This window comes from Haliotis rufescens, unplaced genomic scaffold (assembly GCF_023055435.1).
Source record: "Haliotis rufescens isolate VD_foot unplaced genomic scaffold, xgHalRufe1.0.p SCAF_9, whole genome shotgun sequence".
Taxonomy (NCBI): domain Eukaryota; kingdom Metazoa; phylum Mollusca; class Gastropoda; order Lepetellida; family Haliotidae; genus Haliotis; species Haliotis rufescens.
Window position 1 is genome coordinate 33,925,043 of NW_025964383.1, and position 6,973 is coordinate 33,932,015.

The following is a 6,973-nucleotide window of genomic DNA, read 5'->3' on the forward strand; positions in this document are numbered from 1 at the left end:
GGTTCCCATTTGGCATTTATTGTGTCTGGGGTAATTCTTCAATCTAAATCCATGTTTGAAGTGAGGTGAAATGTGTGTTATGTAATATGCACGTGGCTGGCACGTGGCTGGCCGGTGTCGGGCCGGGAAGTCGAAAATCTATTTACCAGTAGTACCGGAAAGGCGAACGGAGGGGTAAGGGACTGGGGACCGGGAAGGCGAATGAAAAGTTCAGTGATGTGTACCCTCGTTATGTATACAACGGACACTTATACATTGAGGACACTGGGGTGTTGTGAGACAGAAAAGGGAAGAAATAAATTTAAAAAATTGAACTCAGAGAATGTGATTACTAACTTCCATTGAACTCGTGAGACGGAAAAATAACGAAAGAGATAATCTACTAAAATTGTTAAAATTGAACTCAGAGAATGTGATTACTAACTTCCATTGAACTCAGATTAAGTAATCTAGTAAAGAAACGATGAAGCTATAACAACACGCGGGAATCAGTTAATCTCTACTACTATATCTTGTATTGAGAAGATGCGACTTTAACACAAAAGTTGTTTGAATTGTGAGTAGGATGTCTCTTTGTTCTGAAACCCAAGTAAGAAGTATATGAGATTTTTATATGTACAAGATCATTAACGTTCAAAACGATGGCTAATGCACAGGTACGTTTGATTTTCATCGACTCTGTTCGTGGCGGCAATCATCTTTACTACAGTGGTCATAAGTATCGTATTAACAAGAAGACTGATGAGAAGACTTATTGGAAGTGTGTCACCAGCCAGTGCAAGGCCAAACTCATCACCTCCGATGATGTCCTTCAGTCACAAGGACAGGCACACAACCATGTAGAACAGCCCCTCATCAGCACGTTGATGCCTTCAAATCGAAACTAGTTCATAGTACCAAGACCGAGGTGACTTCATGGACTATGTTACCACTACATAGGTAGAAGGATCTTGGAGCAAGGACCTGTGGAATCACTTCGGAAACCAGGGACGCGGAACAAACAACAACCTTGAAGGATGGCATCATCACCTGAACAAGAGCGCCCAGAAGACTCACCCTAACATCTTCGAGGTAGTGAATCTTCTGAAACGTGAACAACAGAAGTGAGGGTTGAGCAGCTAGGCGCTCACCCAAGAGCACCTGCTCGGAAGAGAAAATACCGAGTGATTGACTCTAGACTCCGTGCCTTGAAAGAAGATCTGTTGAACCAATTGACGACAACAATGGACTACACTGACGATGTGGCAGATCTACTGCACTGGGAATGAACTGAATTATTACATAAATGATAAAATGTATGTCTATATACATCTTCAAATACATGCATGATATATGACCTGTTATACTATACTTGTTATATATTGACTTTGTTGTCCAGATTAAATAGTGTCCTCATTTCATTGGTATTTTCTTTGTAATTAACAAGTACCGGGAAGGCGATCATCTGCCATAATAAGAATTTTTGTGATGACCGGGAAGGCGAACGTAATTTCTAACTCTGAGGGATTGACGTTCGCCTTCCCGGCCCATAACCGGCTGGCCAGCAAGAGATGAATGATCAGTTGATTTTCTTTTTGTAAATTTACTTTTTGTAAATCAACGGATCATTCCTAGCCATCAAAAGATCAACATAAAACTATCGAGCTCCAAAATGTCATATTTGTATCTATGATATTTAATTGAACATATCGACTTCATTAGGTACAATCTACCTGTGCGTTTCTTTTTTATTTGAGTGTATATGACGGCGGTTTGTAAATTATCGAGTCTGGACCAGACAATCCAGTTATTGCCATCATGTGCATCGATCCACGCAAATGAGATACGATGGCATGCATCAACCAAGATAGCGAGTCTGACCACCCGATCCCGTTGGTCGCCTCTTACGACAGGCATAATCGCCTATTACGACAAGCTGAAGTCCTGTTCTACCCAGGTCTTCACGGATCGCAAATGATTTTAATATTAGTATTACACCGTTTTTAACTGACAAGTACATGTAAGAGGAATTGAGTATGCTTTGCTTCACACGTGTTCGTTGAGGCCTTCCTAGATACTAGTTTCAATTTCCAGGGATTTGTCGCGCTGTACATCCTCTTTCATCCACATGCAGCTATTTCTGTCTTCATTTATGTGAGAGTTGTTACATGTTTCACATGTATAACATGCTGACAAAGACGCCCAAGTGATATATATTTACATACTTTGTTATTTGTCTTAATTAATCAGAACCAATACGTTGATAATGCATGTTCGTTCACATTACATTCAGTGCAATCAAATAAAGTTCAATATATATGATAGTTTACGTATTTCAAGCAAATTATACCCATCATCATTGCAACATTTATCACTGCGTTTCTTATGACCATGATAATTTCAAATGTCAGTTACAACCCTTATCGCCAGTGAAAGGTTATTGGACATGCCGTTCAAATTAATGTCGTTTGATGCAAAATGTGTCGTAAAAAGTAGGTGTTTCATGGCCATATTTGCAAACATAGTTCCGGTCATTTAAACCTCCAGCTGGAACGTCCCATAACGCACCTGTCTCTTGTATCACACGGTATCTGGATGGCAAATACATGTAAGAGGAAAATGAAACCATCAGCTCAAGTACATGTATGCTTTCATTACCATATTTATTTGTAAAGACCTAGAGCATAGTTTCAATTTCCATGTACCTCAGGGTTTTGTCGAGACGATACGCCCTGTGCACGCAGTGTGTCCTCTTTCATCCGCACACAACTCTTCGTGCCTTCCTTAGAGTTGTTTTTAACATGTCACAGATACTGACACAGGAGGCGCTCAGGTAAGACACATGTAAACATATTTGATTTTATAATTACATTTGATCAAATAATATATTTTCGTTCGAAATTCATTCATTGTACTTCAAATTATATATATATATATATATATATATATATATATATATATATATATATATATATTGGATTTTCAGACAATCGGTTTACATATAATAATCTGGCTTTGTTTTCATCTGGTGTCTTTGTATTTGGTTACGCGCATCTATACTGTTTTCTGTCACAATGATCAAATAAAACCATAAAGCATATTATCATCAAGTCTCTTAAATATGTATAGACATCACTGTGTACACGATCAATGTCTATGTATTTGTTTCAGACAAATGATGACTGTTCTGATACTTATAACTATTGCCTGCCTGGTTCTTTCAACACGAGGTAAGATCACAGGTTTCACATAGCCGTTAAGTGAATCCTTTCCAACTTTCGAGACCTTAGTTTATCAATATTACAGATTTGTTTTAGTACTCCATCCAGGGCCTTACTCCATGTTTGATTACACGATTAACAACACGACGTAATTCCTTCTGTTTTGCAGCCAAAACGTGTCAGGACAACCAGCACTGTTCAGAGTGTAACACACCACATGGCGACTGTATCACAGAATGTGATTCTGGATATTTCGATTCCAAGTGCAAGTCTGTGTGCAGCAAGAATTGCAAGCAGACGAAATGTAAACTACTGGAAAATGCCGGCATTGGGAAGTGTACGGAAGGCTGTGAACATGGATATCGTGGCGTGAACTGTAAATTAGACTGTTTAGTTCCATCAGAAAACTGCACCATATGTCCTGGTGGATGTGAAGGGCATTACTGTAACCAAGGCGATACATGTTTCTCAGGATGTCAAGATAACTACTTCGGCTCAGATTGCAAGACTTGTTCCAGTAGATGTAAATCGTGCAACAGGATAACAGGAACGTGTCATCACTGCAATCCCCCATATCATGGCCAGAACTGTGAGTATTCATGTAATAACTGTTCGGGGTCGTGCGAGGATGGATGTGCACGAGTATGTCCACGTGAATTTTATGGGAATCTATGTGCCGAAATCTGCAGTGAAACCTGTCGTTCTGACCCAGCGATAAATTCTGAGGACCAGTGTTTGGAACGAGATGTAAACATTTCAAACGTGTGTATACCCGAGTGCCACCAAGAAAGCGGTGAGTGCATCCACGGTTGTGTTGCTGGCTGGTATGGTCCAATGTGTTCATCTATGTGTAACGCTAACTGCATTGACAAACGTTGTGATGACACAGGGGGATGTGCTGAAGGTTGCACACTAGGTCATTTTGGAAAACAATGTAAACCGTGTTCTGAGATCTGCGCTAATTACACTTGCGATTCAAAAAGCGGGTCTTGTTTAAATGCATGTAGCAATGGAACGTATGGAAAATACTGTAACCTCACCAGTAACCCATGTATTGACGATGTGTGTGATCAGACGACTGGAAAATGTATCAACGGATGTTTCATCACAGAAGATGGATGTAAGCATAATTGTTCAATGGACGTTCCAACAACTGAGTGCACTACTGGATCCTGTGTCACAGGTAAATCAGGCTGAAATATTTCTGGTATTGATAACCAAGCTAAATTATCTCTCAAAACCTCAAGATGAAACGAACGATTTTTTTAAAAGTTGCCGCATCGACTTTAATTTTCCTATCCTTAGACAACTATCAAGTTGATAATTAGCCATGATATATATGACCTAATCTATGATTGGTGAAGGAGCTTCGATACATCAATGTCATTAAGATATGGTTGTAAAAGTCTCTACTTTCGTTGATCAAACTGTATCAGCATTAATTTGGTAAAAAAACAACTTCGACACGATTCAATTGAACTTTATAAGAATGTTGCGAAAGCATTATCTGAATTTCTTTAATCATATAGGTGGTATATGAAGTAGGTTAGTCATTCTATCTCGCCCCTTTAACAAAAGATTCATAAATAATTATTCCTTATGTCATAGTTTACTGTTTTGAAGCGAGGTAAAATATTTCCATTTTTTATAAGGCACAACCTGTATGAATGTGTGAAAGTACTGTCATTTTCTTTTTTTTGTTAGAAACCCCAAGGGCTAGTAGTATCAACCCGTACGTAGTAGCACTGGTAGTAGTAATGCTTGTCGCAACAGCTGTATGCTACATCTGTTACCGCAAGGGTCGGTTCTCCACAAGGTCAGTATGTACAGTTGCAACATTTTTATTCAGCCAGTCATGATCGTTGATGAACGAATTAGAATTGTGCCTAGATATTTTGTTGTGATCTTTTATCTTCAGTCAGTATCTGTCGTAAGCTGGAGCTACTGGAATTAGTTTTTTCAACAACATCCTTAAAAACGACAGAGGGCGGTCGGGTATTCTAGTGGCTTAAGCGTTCGCTCGTCACGCTGAAGACCCGTGTTCGATTCCCGACCTGGGTACAATGTGTGAAGCCTATTTCTGTTGTCCCCCGCCGTAATATTGCTGGAATATTGCTGCGTAAAACCATACTCACTCACTCACTTAAAACGACAGACGTTAGATATGCCATACTGATATTACCGCCTCCTTGGTGTAGTTGATAGAGCGTCTGCCCGAATAGCGGTAGGTCATAGGTTTGGTCCCGTGGCTGCATCAAACCACAAGACGTTAACATATGGTAGTTGTTGTTGCCCTGCCTGGCACCCGATATTAATATCAAGGACTGGTCCGAATCGGCATAACGTGTCTGAATTTATGATAAACTGCGGCATGGCATTTCAATTGTCAAGCTCTGTTAAACCTACATTTTACCATGAATTGGGAAATTACTCGATTCTGATTGGTCAATCAGAGGCCGTTAAATCCAAAGAAAACTCTGATTGAAACAGCTAACTTCATAAAATAGTACTTTTTTCAGTCCTTTCGGTGGGCATATTTATGTAATTATATCTACAATAATGCAAAGTTGCGGTTACTACAATATTCAAAGAATGTGTGGCAATACATCTCTGGCAGAAAACACGACATAAATCTACAAAGAGAATGTACTTTAAGTTTTGGGGACAACAGAGAGCTTGAATTCGGCGCTTTTCTAAATACGACTGTGACGTCATATCTTCTGCATCACAGTGAGCGATATGATGTCATAATAGTGATGTTCGGTATAGAACGAAAGCTTTGCAAAGTTGGCTTAGTTTTCTTCAGGCATGCCCACCTCATTTTAGCTGACCCGAGTCGTGCTAATATGCTTTCAATGCCTGTCATATGTTCGAGTGAATTATTTCGGTGTAAACAAACTGCGCGTTCGGTTCCATATTCAATTTAGTGCTGTTGAATCTTCAGGTTACCCTAGCTCTATCTTAATCAGACAGTATGTTTATCTCATAATTAATCTGGACTGGTACAAACATCAACACACACACACGCAGTCACGTGGAATAATCTTGAATGCGATGTTAAACCCTGTTTCTCCTCATCTCATAAAAGTGACGACAAGGTAGGTGGTAAAACAAAACTAATTTAAATGATATATTATCTTTCTCAAATCCACATCTATGTTGAAATATTAGTATGTGCAAACTACACAATGACGCCTTTTTCAGTAATCATTTCGGAAATTTGAAAATAAGATACATTAAGATAAACACTATCTGCTTCAGTGAAAGGATATTAATGTGTTTCATAGTATAATCTTCACGACATATGTTGTACACATTGGTGACATCATGTCAAATGTTGTTCTTTCTGAAGCCGGGTAACTATGAACTATGCATTCGTGTTGGCTTTTGTTATTTGTCAGACATTGATTCTGTATGCATTGTTTGTCGTTCTTGAAATGTTACATGCTGAAATAGAAGTCACAGAAACCTATTCAGGTGTGTGAACTGCTGGGATCACAATAACACGGGGAAATGTTTTCTCACTTTTTGGAATTTCAGCCCCTCAATGGGCCATTTGATCAAAACTAGGTTATCACCAACAAACTGTTCATGCTGGGAGCGTGACAAATGATTTCTTTTCAAGCATGATGTGAAAGACATACACCGATACACAGCGGCAGACAGCAACTTTCCTCGTGTCCTTATGGCTAAACAGGATCATATAACCGGACATCAGTTGGGCTTATTCAGTAACTCCTTTATACACCGCGTTGACAAACATGGTTATTGCG